Source organism: Cetorhinus maximus, chromosome 18, assembly GCF_964194155.1.
Source record: "Cetorhinus maximus chromosome 18, sCetMax3.hap1.1, whole genome shotgun sequence".
NCBI classification, from domain to species: Eukaryota; Metazoa; Chordata; class Chondrichthyes; order Lamniformes; family Cetorhinidae; genus Cetorhinus; species Cetorhinus maximus.
This window is the reverse complement of record NC_135896.1, coordinates 77,007,086-77,021,079: the sequence shown is the minus strand read 5'-3', so window position 1 is coordinate 77,021,079 and position 13,994 is coordinate 77,007,086. Positions and strand designations below refer to the sequence as shown.

The window sequence follows — 13,994 nt, the reverse complement described above, 5'->3', positions numbered from 1 at the left end:
CATTTTCCCATTATACTCCATCTGCCAAATTTCTGCCCACTCATTTAACTTAGAACCATAGAAAAGTTACAGCGCAGAAGGAGGTCATTCGGCCCATCTTGTCCATGCCACACCGAGGACACCCAGGTGCCCTTTCTAATCCCACCTTCCTGCACCCAGCCCATAGCCCTGCAGCTTACAGCACTTAAGGTGCAGATCCAGATACTTTTTAAAAGAGTTTCGAGTTTCTGCCTCTACCACCAACTTGGGCAGTGAATTCCAGACACCCACCACCCTCTGCGTAAAAAAGTTCTTCCTCATGTCCCCCTACACCTTCTGCCACTTATCTTGAATCTATGTCCCCTGGTTCTAGAATTCTCCACCAAGGGAAACAATTTTATCTTGTCCACTCTATCTATTCCCCTCATAATTTTGTACACCTCAATCAAGTCACCTCTCAACCTTCTTTGTTCTAAGGAAAATAACCCCAACCTATCCAATCTCTCCTCATAACTACACTTTTCTAACCCTGTAAACCTCCTCTGCATTCTCTCTCCAGAGCTATTACGTCCTTCCTAAAATGTGGTGACCAGAACTGTACATAATACTCCAGTTGTGGCCTCACCAGTGTTTTATACAATTCCAACATTATATCCTTACTCTTATATTATATACCTCTGCCAATGAAGGAGCATTCCATATGCCTTCTTTACAACCTTGTCTACTTAAACTGCTGCCTTTAGGGACCTGTGTACTTGTACGCTAAGACCTCTCACTTCATCTACCTCTCTTAGTATATTCCCATTTATTGTATAATCCCTGTAACTGTTTGACCTCCCTAAATGTATGACCTCACACTTCTCTATGTTGAAATCCATCTGCCACTTTACCGCCCACTCCACCAACCCATCTATATCGTTTTGGAGATTATGGCTATCCTCTACACTATCCACTACTCAGCCAATCTTTGTGTCATTTGCAAATTTCCCAATCGTGCCCCCCACGTTCAATTTTAATTATCTAAATCTCTCTGTAGACTCTTTATGTCCTCTCGCCAACTTACTTTCCTATCATTGTGTCATTAACAAATTTAGCTACCATACATTTGGTCCCTTCATCCAAGTCATTGATATGGATTGTAAATCGTTGAGGCCCCAGCACTGATCCCTGTGGCACTCCACTAGTTACAGCTTGCCAACCCAAAAAAAAACACATTTATCCCTAGTCTCTGCTTCCTGTTAGCTAATCAATCCTCTATCAATGATAATATGCCATACACCATGAGCTCTTATTTTGTTAAGTAACCTTTGATATGGCAGCTTATCAAATGCGTTTTGGAAATCCAAGTATACCACATCCACAGGTTCCCCTTAATCCACATTGCTTGTTACTTCCTCAAATAACTCTAATAAACTAGTTGAACATAATTTCCCTTTCACAAAACCATGTTGACCCTGATTGATTGTCGTATAATTTTCTAAATGTCTTGCTATTATCTCCTTAATAATGGATTATAGCATTTTCCCTATGGCAGATGTTAGGCTAACCGGCCTATTTCTGTCTCCCTCTCTTGAATAGAGGTATTACATTTGCGCTATTTCAATCCACTGAGACCTTTCCAGAATCTATAGAACTTTGGAAGATCACAACCATCATATCTACTATCTGTGCAGCCACCTTTTTTAAGACCCTAGGATGCAGGCTATCAGGTCCAGGGGACTTGTCAGCCTTTAGTTCTGATGGTTTTCCCAGTACCTTTTCCTGAGTGATTATGATTGTTTTAAGCTCCTCCTTCTCTTGATTTTCAGGTATTCTTGGGATGTTTTGTTGTGTATTCTACAGTGAAGACCGAAACAAAATACCGGTTCAATGCTTCTGCCTTTTCCCTGTTTCCCATGACTAATTCTCCAGTCTCAACCTCTAAGGAACAACACCCACTTTATTTATTCTTTTCCTTTTAAAATACTTGTCAAAACTCTTAGTATTTGTTTTTATTTTTCTAGCTAGCTTTCTCTCATATTCTAATTTCTTCCTCCTTTTTCTTAGTCATTCTTTTCTGGTTTCTGAAATATGTCCAATCTTCTGACCTCTCACGTATTCTCGCAGCATGGAATGCTTTTTCATTTTATTTGATACTATCCTTAACTTGCTTAGTTAGTCTTGGATGGCTCATCCTTCTCATAGTGTCTTTCTTTCTCAATGGAATATATCTTTGCTGAGTGTTATGAAATATATCTTTAAATGTCTGCCAATGCTTCTCTGTTGTCCTACCTTCCCCAAGATAGGAGAGAAAATGGAGAAATATGCAAGTTCAGTTCTGGGTGGGGGGTGGGCGGGAGGGAATTCCTCTCCTGCTTCGACTTCTCTCCAACACTAACTCCAGAGAGACTTAACGCCAAATGTAGAAAGCAAGCGAAGAAACATCAGAAAGGCAGCGATCAGATGAGCAGGCATAATTCAATCCTCATTTGAAGTCAGACATCGTGTCCTTGTTTTTTCTATATATGCTTTTAAATTATTTACAGTTAAAGCAGGTTAGAGTTGGGTGGCTTGGAGGAGTTCCTATATTGTTACAGGACAAGGAGGGAGGCTTGAAATTAAAGTGCTACATCACTTAACACTTGCATTTAGATCCCCTAGACTTTATCTATAAATCTTAATCTATAATAAGCAGTCATATTTGATAATGTTACCAAAGCTATGGGTCAGGTTATAAAGGTACAAAGCATTCAAAAGACCCAAACTAATTTAGCTGAAGAACAAATGTAAGAGGGGTTTAAAGTCCACAAGTACCATATTTTGATCGGGATAGTTAGGGGAATAGATACGGTTCTCTGCAGCCGGGAACATGAGTCCTGAAAGTTGTGTTGCCTGCCCGGAGCCGGGATTAACGACATTTCTTCGGAGCTGGACAACTTAGAGTGGGAGGGGAAGGATCCAATTGTCATGGTCCATGTGGGTACCAACAACAGAGGTTGGACCTAGAAAAAGGTTCTGCTAAGGGAATATGAGCAGTTAGGGGCTAAATTAAAAAAGCAGAACCACAGAGGTAATAATCTCTAGATTACTACCTGAGCCACAAGCAAATTGGCATATGGTAAATAAGATCAAAGAGTTGAATGCATGGTTGAAAGACTGGTGTGGGAGAAATGGGTCACTGGCACGAGTACAAGGGAAAGAGGGAGCTGTACTGTTGAGATGGCCTTCACCTTTACCACTGGGACCAGTGTCCTGGTGAACCATATAACCAGTACTGCAGAGAGGGCTTTAAGTAGTGGGGGAGGGTTCACGTGAAGGGAGATTGGAAAGTTAAAGAGAAAGGACAAGGCAATATTACAGAGTAATGATACAGATAATAATAATCAGAGTGTGCAGGAAAGGACAGAGCGTACAAACATAAGTGCACCAGCAAATAATGTCAAGAAGCAAAAACAGTAAACTAAGACAGAATTAATGACTCTTTATCTGAATTCTCACAGCATTTGTAACAATAGATGAATTGATAGCACAAATATAAATAAATGAGTATAATAGGTATTACAGAGACGTGGTTGCAATATGGCCAAGGCTGGGACCTGAATATTCAAGGGTATTTGACATTTCAGAGGCAGGAGGAAAGGAAAAGGAGGTTAGACAGTGCTGTTATTAAAAGATGAGATCAGCACAATAGTGAGAAATAAGCTTGGTTCAGAAGATCAAGATATAGAATCAGTTTGGGTAGAGATAAGAAATAGCAAAGGAAAACCACTGTTGGGGGTAGTTTATAAGTTCCCTAACAGTAACTACACAATAGGACAGAGTATGCATCAAGAAATAATCAGGGCTTGCAAGAAAGTTACTGCAATAATCGTGGGTGACTTTAATTCTCACATGGATTGGACAAATCCAGTTGGCAACAGTAGCCTGGAGGATGAGTCCCTTGAGTGTATCTGGGGCAGTTTCTTAGAGAAATACGTTCTGGAACCTACCAGGAACCTGGCTATTTGGACCTGGTAATTTGCAATGAGACAGGATTAATTAAGGACTTCAAAGTAAAGGATCCTCTAAGCAAGAGTGTTCATAACATAAGAGAATTTCACATTCAGTTTGAGAGTGAGAAATGTGGGTCCATAACTAGTGTCTCAAACTTAAATAAAGTTAATGACAAGGGTATGAAGACAGAGTTGGCTAAAATGGACTGGGAAAATAGTTAAAAGGTAAGATGTTGGAGATGCAATGGGAGACATTTAAGAAGATATTTCATAACTCTCAATAAAGGTCTATTTCATTGAGGAAGAAAGACTCTACCAGAAGGATGCACCATCCATGGCAAGGAAATTAAGGATGGTATCAAATTGAAAGAAAAAGCGTACAACGTTGTGAGGATTTGTAGTAGGCCAGAAGATTGGGAAAATGTTAAGCATTGGCAAAGGATGACTATAAAATTAAAGGGGGAGAAATTGGTTTATGAGACAAAACTAGCAAGAAATATAAAAACAGATAGTAAAAGCTTCTACAAGTATATAAAAAGGAGAAGAGTAGCTAAACTGAGCATTGGTCCCTTTGAGGGCAAAACTGGGGAATTAATAATGGGAAACAAGGAAACGGCAGAGACTTTGAACTAATACCATGTATCAATTTTCACAGTAGAAGACACAAAAAAGTATCCCAAGAATAGTTGAAAATCAAGAGGCAAAAGGGAGGAACTTAAAACAATCACTATCACTAGAGATTACGTAATTGGAATACTAATGGGACTGACAAGTCCTCTGGACCTGATGGCCTGTATCCTAAGGTCTTAAAAAAAAGTGTCTGCAGAGATAGTGCAGATGCATTGGTAATCTTCCAGAATTCTTGAAAAGTCCAAGCAGATTGGAAAACCATGAATATAATTCCTCTATTCAAGAGAGGGAAACAGAAAGCAGAAAACTATAGCCAGTTAGCTTAAATTCTGTCATTGGAAAAATGCTAGAATCCATTACTAAAGAGGTAGTAGCAGTTCATTTAGAAAATCATATTACAATAAGGCAGTCAGCATGGTTTTATGAAAGGGAAATAGTGTTTGACATATACATTAGTTATTTGAAGATGTAACAAATGGGGTGGATAAAGGGAAGCCTGTGGACGTAGTATACTTGGATTTCCAAAAGGCATTCAATAAGGTGCCACATAAAAAGTTGCTACACAAGAGCATATGGTGTTGGGGTGATATATTGGCATGGATAGAGGACTGGCTAATTAACAGGAGAGTCAGGATAAATAGGTAATTTTCAGGTGAGCAAACTGTAACTAGCCGAGAGCCACAGGGGATAAGCGCTGGGGCCTCAAATATACATAATCTATATTAATGAATTGGATGAAGGGACTGCATGTTTTGTAGGCATATTTCCTGATAATATAAAGATAATTAGGAAAGCAAGTTGTGAGGAAGATACAAAGTCTGCAAGGGGATGTAGATAGGTTAAGTGAATGGGCAAAAAATTGACAGATGCAATATTATGTGGTAAAATGTGAGATTGTCCACTTTGGCAGGAAGAACAGAAAAGCAGAATATTATTTAAATGGAGAGACTGCAAAATGTTGCAGTACAGAGGGAGGATAATAATAGAGGGGGCGTGGTGTCCTTGTACATGAATCTTAAAAAGTTAGCATGCAGGTACTGCAAGTAATTAAGGCGGCAACTGGAACGTTGGCCTTTGTTGCAAGGGGATGGTGAATAAAAGTAGTTAAGTCTTGTTACAACTGTACAGGGTATTGGTGAGGCCACAACTAAAGTACTGTGTACAGTTTTGGTCACCTTACTTATGGAGGGACAAGCTTGCATTGGAGGCTTTCAGAGAAGATTCACTGGGCTTTTTCCTGGGATGAAGGGGTTGTCTTATGAGGAATGGTTAAGCAGGTTGGGCTTTCCCTTATTAGAGTTCAGAAGAATGAGAGGTGATCTTATTGAAACATATAAGATTCTGAGGGTTTTTGACAGGGTAGATGTTGAGAGGATGTTTCCACTAGTGGGGAAAACCTAGAACAAAGGGGTACAGTTTCAAAATAAGGGGTCTCCCATTTAAGACAGAGGAGGAGAAATTTCTCCTCTCAGAGGGTTATCATCATTTGGAATTCTTTTTCCCCAGCAAGCAGTGGAGGCTGTGTCATGGATATATTCATCTCTGATTTGGACAGATTTTCGGTTGACAAGGGAGTCCAGGGTTATGGGGGACAAGATCAGCTGTGATCTTATTGACTTGCAGTGCAGGCGTGATGTATTGAATGGCCTACTATTCCTTATGTCCTTTATCAGTGGTAGGATTGAGTGAAGCTGTACAGACCACCTAGCAGTGTTTCATACATATACTGGGTGTCTGTAATGTATTGTTCTGTGCACAGAACTAATCTTCTTCAACTTGATCAGCACAAAAAAAACATGTAAATGCTTCTTGAGAAGATGCTGCCTCTCCTGTCAGTTCTTAGAGGAACAAGCACATCATTTTCCACAAAGAAACCGACAAAAACACACATAATAAACACTGGTGCACCCTTGGCACACGGGTCTTTTATTGCTGTTAGTTCTGTACAGAGGTGAAGTTAGAGCAATCAAACTGCTCCAGGGATCATTCTACAGCAGTGAGTGATTCATGCAATTCTCATCCCTTCTCTCTGAAATGCATAGTTTAATGCAAGCTGCCTCATGCATCTAGAAAACATTTAGCACTGTAATTCCATAAAAAAATTCAAATAACAAATTTAGACAGCAGAATATTATAAACCCAGCACAGCGCTGGCTTATTGAACAGAGATCTGAGGTCTGAGGCATTGTGCTGCAAAGGGCATGACCCATGCCAACTTGAATCAGTCAGTACAGGTGTTAGCACTGGGACGGGAGCGTGTGACAGATTACAGGTACCTAGCCCAGCTATGTGATGTATTCGTCTGAGTGAGGCTTCAGCCAACGAACAGATCGCCCACTAATGAAGTTTCTGATTCAGATTTTAGAATTGATCAACACGCAGTGTAAACCAACGTGCATCTGAAAGTACACTAGTCGACAACGTGGCCAGTGACCATATGGGACCCAAAGGGAAGGATGCCACTGCTGGGGAATAGGACATTTTTAACTGCTCTCATCTAATGTTCCTTCGAATACTCCCAAGGCAGATACAGCAGAGGTTAGATGGAGAATAAAGCTCCCTCTACACTTCCCCAATAACTCCCAGGCAGATCCCAATGTGATTAAGGATAAGATGAGAGTATAGGGCTAGTCTAATGAACAGGGACAGATCTACTCCTTAACAACAGTGCAGAATAAAAGGGCTACACAGAGAGTAGCCAAGTGCCCAAGTACCAAAAGCCAAACCTACAGGAGCTGAGGAAGCTGCCTAACCCTGTCCTTCCACATATTTCCGCTGTGACTCTTTATCTCACTCCATCAAAGGCTACAAGCTTAGAAGGGGGGGAACAGATACCACTACTTATACCTCAAGGTGTTGGAAGACCCCACTACTAACAGTCCCTAGAAATGGGGCAAAGGAGAGAATAGACCCCACTACCCACAGCAGAGGGAAATGGAGAGAAAACAGATTCCACTCTGAGGAAATTAGGCAAAACAACCTCCAGAAGAGGGAACAGATGCCTGACTTTTGTTCACCACTGTGGAATGTTCCATCCTTATAGAAATGCAACTGCATTTTGTTCAACAGCCCCCTAGCTAGAACTGAGGCCTGATCATGGCTTCCACTTCTGAGTGGAAGTGGCCAGATACAGTGATTAAAAAGGGTAAAAAACAATCAAACACATCTACAACCTGTGAACCTCAGCAAGCCAGCAGCAGAGTGAAAATGGTCCAGATTCACAATGGAAACACCAATGCTCCCTCTCCTGTCTTAGTCTACTTATAGTAACTGTTCTCCCAGCTGTACAGCACATTGCCTCATTCTCTTCATCTCTTTACAACAAAATCAGCTTTGCCAGCTGAACGATAATGAACAGGATGATACATCTGCCGTATATTTTAATTCCTATTGCTCAGTGTCTGTTAATGCATAATTAAACATTGGACTGATTTCATTACCGACCTAGCTACTGTATATAATACATTTTGAACATGCATAATTAACAACTCAGCCTTCTTTGCCCTGGATTCTTGTGGTCAGTTCGAAGCTCCGTGGATGCTTTCCAGTTGAATTCCTGATACTTGCACCCAAATCTGCTCAGCGGCAAGCTCCGAACCTGATGTGTTGATGGATAGTAGACTCTCGGTAGCTCAGATAGACACCTGATCCAATAAAAAGGAGCACTTGCAGTCAATGGAAAGTGTGCTGTGCTCAGATTTGAAATTCCTGTGACGGGCCTGCTTTGGGTATTGTCCTGTTTCTCCTCCTGCCCACTTTCCGATGTGCATGGGTCCTGCAGCGCTGCTTCCAACTTCCTCGAGGAGCTTAGATGGCGGCTGCCAGGAACTGTTCAAGCATTAAACCCTCGATGTCACAGGTATTGCTGGCTCATCTAACTGCAGCCAGAACAGAGCAATGCCAGTGCCCCTAGTTCGAAGGTTTCTAACACTACAAGTCCGCCTGTTCCAGAATAACTAGGGTGAGGTCTGTTTGGTCATTTTTCAACCACTTCTCTCCAAGCCCCTCCTCTCCTATATTGGTACAGCATCACTAACACATGTACAACAGTTATTGCTACTAATGGCACATACTCTAAAATCATATGGCTTTATTTGCATTTTAATGTGACTACAATTTGTGCTAAGAGTTTCATTTGCAGGTGAAACCCAGGAGGTATTTAATAATCTTACCCAAAGCTGAATTATTTTGCAAAGCGCTATCTACTTTAAAAAAAAATGAAGTGACAGTTATACTACAATCTGATCTCTGTGAAGTTAGTCTCAGCCAGCATGAGGGATGTTGCAAGACAGGTTTTGTAAATCAGCAAAAAAAAAAGCCTCCTGGAAAGTCCCATGATGCTCACTAAATGGTAGTAAACCCCACTGTCCTTGCTGCAAAGGATCACAGAACAACAGGATAAGTCAATTGACTGTGTACCTAAATCAATAGTCGGTGGCTCCTGCCCTGGCGTTATAGAATTAGAGTGAATCCCACCAGTGGCCAGGCCAGCTCCAGGCATTGCTTTCAGGCAGCGTTAAGTACAAAGAATTAATCTACTGCCTCATTAGGGCTGCATTCACACAGCAAGATCACTATCAAGGGCAGAGGTTTCAGCTTCAACCAAAGCCAAACTTGTGTTATGTAAGTTGGGCGCAGGTTTACTCTGAAGCAAAGATCCTTCTCCATCCCAGGGAACCTCACCAAGTCCAGAGTCAGGCTGTGTTTACACTGTAACTGCCATCTCAATGAAGACAAAACCATTCTACATTGACAGTACAGCTACAGCATAAATACAAGTACTGCTGGGCACTGTTATATAAACACTACAGGCAGGTGGGTCTCACTGTCTTACATACAAGCAATAGATACAATCCGCATAACAGAGAATTAAGTGGAGCCGAAGCTTCCCTCAACCACCACCCCAAGGTTCTATAAAGATGCTCCACTAGCTCAAAGAGTATCAAATGGTTTCCAGAAGCTGCTGATAATTGTTCAGATAACCATTACAATCTATTTAGTTCAAGGAACGCAAGGTTGGATGTTCGTCTACTCCAGCTGCTGGGCAGACCACATCAATAGGTTTTCTAAAGCTCTGTATAAAGAATCACTGTCTTCCCTCAAATCTAAGCTAGTGATTGATAATCTCAAGCATCAGGATTCACTGTGATCACTAAACTCAACAGAAGAGATGGGAGATCGAAAACACGGCTATGAGACTCTGATTTCTATCCTGACATTCCTCAAGCCAGCTTGCTGGATAAACCTGAACCCTGGTTAGTTCATTAAGCTACGCCCTGTTAAAAAAATATTTTCGGTTAAACCGCTCATGGCAAGCTCCGCTAACCTCATGCACTGCCTCTAAGGTTTGGCACTACAGCTGCTACTGAAGCACTAAAGTGGCGTGGAACTATACATCTCCAAATGGAAGACATTGGTGATTTTGTTGTTCTGTTTTTTTTTTAAAAACTTGTCGTGACACTTATTTTTCACGTTATAGTATTGCACAGCCCGAACTTTTATCTAAATGAAAAATTAAAACTTAAACAAAAATGCAAGTTTGAAAAAGACCTAAAAATTAGGGGGAAAAAGATAGCACTCTATTCTACTGACACTGCGCTATGTACAGACAGCTCAAAACTCCACTCCAGCCCCAATGCTTCCGCTATTGCTAGTCTAACAGGGCTCGGAAACAACATAGATCAGTCCCAGCAAAGCCATTAGAGGCTGATATTGGTGAGAAAGAGACTGGCTGAAGAGGCCACTGATTTTATTCTGATGTCTGTTGCTCTGCCCTCACATATAGGAAACTTCTCATGCAGGCTAAAGGTTTTGGGGAAATTACCTCCCAATACTTAAAGAAAAAAGTTAGTCTCCATGTGATTGATGAAGCTTTTTTGCTGCTGTGGATCAGGGATTTGCATGATGTAATTGGTCCTGCAGACTGGCCACGGTGATCTGATATCCAATGGGATCACCATTACCTAGGAGGCAATAAAATGTTGCACACTGTCCATAACAGGAATCCTGCACTGCTCAATCTGGCAGTAGATGCTGGAGCCTACAGCTCTCATTGTATTATACTAAACAGGTCTCTTACTGTTGTTGTTTTGATCTTGGATGCAAGAAATCCAATAGCACAACTCCATGGAGAGGCACAGAATTCCCTCATGGATTCAGAAAACCTTCACAGGCTCGTCTTTGCCAGATTATGAGAAAAATGAAAAAATAACCATTTCCTTCTGCTCCGCACACACAAGGTTTTTCCCAGGTCTGCCATAGGCCTCCTTTACAGCTGGCATAAGGAGAGCACCCACTGTACCCATTGTACACACCCTGCTCAGCTGACCAGCACTCTTATTTCCAGTGTTAATTGATCATCGATGTTCACAGCTTTGTGCTCAGCCTTTCACAGCTCAGATGACATGCAATGTCCCAATGGCCAATCCTTGGTGCTCTATCTACGCGGTCAGTTCAGAGACAATTTGTAGAAAATGCTGCAAACACCCAGCAACTCAGTCACATCCGAAAGAGAAAAAAAATGGTTAGTGTTTCAGGCAAGAGATTCAGGGCAGCTTTGACAGTAATTGGCTTGTGGCCTCACTGTGTACGTGCAGTGCTTTTTAAAAAAAGTTTTGCGCTGCTGGGGGTGCAACAGGAGCGGCTAGAGTGCATTTTAATTTAATCTCAGCGAGGGTGGCAAGCAGTTAATGGGAAGTAAGTACTAACAGTGAGCTCAGTGCCAGGTCTGTTATGGACAGGTTCAGTTTCTTCCCAGCACATTCTTAAATACCCGGTGGTTTTGAATCCAGAGCAGCAATCAGACGCTAGATCAGCCATTAGATCAAAAAAAATGTTGAGTCATTATAGTGAAGTCACCAAGAGGCGAGCAAGCACTGGCAACTAAATACATGGAAAGCTTAACTTCAGATGCAATAGTGTCTAATCATCTGTTGTAAATGGAAGGCCATTAAATGCGCATTCTTAAGCAAAGATGCAGAGCAGCAACGTCTGGGCGGATAAGCTGCTTGACACAGCCTCTTGTGACGAGAAGCTTACACTACGTTTGCCACACACCAGGGCAGGGGCAAATTGAGTTATTTTTAAAAGAGAATTCACACAGAGATCAAATAGCCATGAAGCTAAACACATTCTTCCCCAACATGGGCACCTTGATCATTATATCCAACCACAGGAGGCCCAACATGACTGCCATCCTCAGCACCCAGGTTCAATTTTGGACATGTGCCACAACCTGGCTGGAATCTCTTTAAACTCAAGATTGAAACTAAACATTGGCAGTTTCTGTCTTTGGGTAAGTCAGCATTATGGGTTAGACACCAGACCTCTCAAGAGTCACAGTTCTGTGAACTTGAAGCAGCAGCGTGGCATTGTATTTGAACAGTACTCGGGATAGCAGGGGAATGGTGGTTCACGGGGGCAGGGGGATGGTGGTTGAAGGTCTTGGTGCAGCTCAGAGGTCAGTGATCAGCATCACATCGCCATTCCTATTGAGATAGTAAACAGCACAAAGCTATAACCCAGAACAGTCAGTCATCAATCCAGGTCGTTTCAGATCTGGCTGCTTCTTAAAACAAAAGAGATGGGATAGGGAAAGGATCTTGCTGTGGCAGCTTCCCAGCAGAATTGTGCCAGAGTTCCATTCCGCAGTGATGGCTTTGTAACCCAGATATCAAACGGCTTTCGGTAATGGCAGCAAGGAACCAACCTGGAGTTACAAAAGAGAGGCAATCAGCAATAATTGATACCATGCCATTACTGTTGAATGAATGAGCAGGACTACAGAGAAAAGCTCACAGCCCAGGTGGACGAGGGGGTAGCGGGGGAATAAGAGAGAGCGTGGGGAAGAAGTGCGGGGGGGAAAAGGAAGGGGGCTGGAGGTGGGGGAGGAATGGGGCGGGAGAGGAATGGGGGGGGCGGGAGAGGAATGGGGGGGGGCGCGGGAGAGGAATGGGGGGGTGAGAGAGGAATGGGGGGTGAGAGAGGAATGGGGGGGCGGGGGGGGGGAGAGGAATGGGGGGGCGGGGGGGGGGGAGAGGAATGGGGGGGCGGGGGGTGGGGGAGAGGAATGGGGGGGGAGAGGAATGGGGGGGCGGGGGGGAGAGGAATGGGGGGGCGGGGGGGGGAGAGGAATCGGGGGGGGGAGAGGAATGGGGGGGCGGGGGGGAGAGGAATGAGGGGGCGGGGGGGGAGAGGAATGGGGGGGCGGGGGGGAGAGGAATGGGGGGGCGGGGGGGGGAGAGGAATGGGGGGGCGGGGGGGAGAGGAATGGGGGGGCGGGGGGGGGGGAGAGGAATGGGGGGGCGGGGGGGGGAGAGGAATGGGGGGGCGGGGGGGGGGAGAGGAATGGGGGGGCGGGGGGGGGAGAGGAATGGGGGGGCGGGGGGGGGAGAGGAATGGGGGGGCGGGGGGGGAGAGGAATGGGGGGGCAGGAATGGGGGGGGCGGGGGGGGAGAGGAATGGGGGGGGCGGGGGGGGAGAGGAATGGGGGGGGCGGAGGGGGGAGAGGAATGGGGGGGCGGGGGGGGAGAGGAATGGCGGGGGGGGAGAGGAATGGGGGGGGCGGGGGGGGAGAGGAATGGGGGGGGCGGGGGGGGAGAGGAATGGGGGGGGCGGGGGGGGGAGAGGAATGGGGGGGGCGGGGGGGGAGAGGAATGGGGGGGGCGGGGGGGGAGAGGAATGGGGGGGGCGGGGGGGAGAGGAATGGGGGGGGCGGGGGGGGAGAGGAATGGGGGGGCGGGGGGGGAGAGGAATGGGGGGGCGGGGGGGGAGAGGAATGGGGGGGCGGGGGGGGAGAGGGATGGGGGGGCGGGGGGGGAGAGGGATGGGGGGGCGGGGGGGAGAGGGATGGGGGGGGCGGGGGGGAGAGGAATGGGGGGGTGGGGGTCGAGGAACGGGAGGGGTCAGGGGGGAGGGTCGGGGGGGAGAGGAACGGGGGGGGCGGGGGAGAGGAACGGGGGGGCGGGGGAGAGGAACGGGGGGGGCGGGGGAGAGGAACGGGGGGGGCGATTGGAGAGGGAGGAAGGGGGGTGGGGTGGGGAAGAAGGGGATGGCGGGGAGACGTGGGGCTGGGGGCCGAAGGGGAGAGGAGGTAAATGGGAGTCTATCGCTCAGAATCAGTCATGTGACTTTCACATTCCCACAATGCAATACGACCGCAAACTTCTTACTGTTGCTTGCCGGCCGTCCGGGCCGCGATAATCCACGTTTTCATCGTCATCTCCAAACCGGACTCCCCTCTCTCCGATATTCCCCTGCGGAAACTCCGATTCACTCCTGCCTTCAGCCTTCTCCTTCTCTGCTAATTCCATCCGCCGCCGCCATCTTCACCTCCGCTCAACCCGCCCGCCCCGAGCGGGGGCGCGCCCCCCACCGGCCGGCGCGCTCCCAATCCCCCCCCACTCCGATTGGTCA

The 13,994-nt window shown here is 45.4% G+C and overlaps 1 long non-coding RNA gene across 1 annotated transcript; it reads right to left on the bottom strand.

Annotated features, from left to right (window-relative positions):
- Positions 1-6,473: 6,473 nt before the first annotated feature.
- LOC144693256 (uncharacterized) lies at positions 6,474-13,955 on the bottom strand. The gene is made up of 2 exons (XR_013579502.1): positions 13,751-13,955; positions 6,474-12,288 (listed from the first exon to the last, which is right to left on the bottom strand). It is a non-coding gene; the product is annotated as an uncharacterized LOC144693256 (long non-coding RNA).
- Between the last annotated feature and the right edge of the window lie 39 nt (positions 13,956-13,994).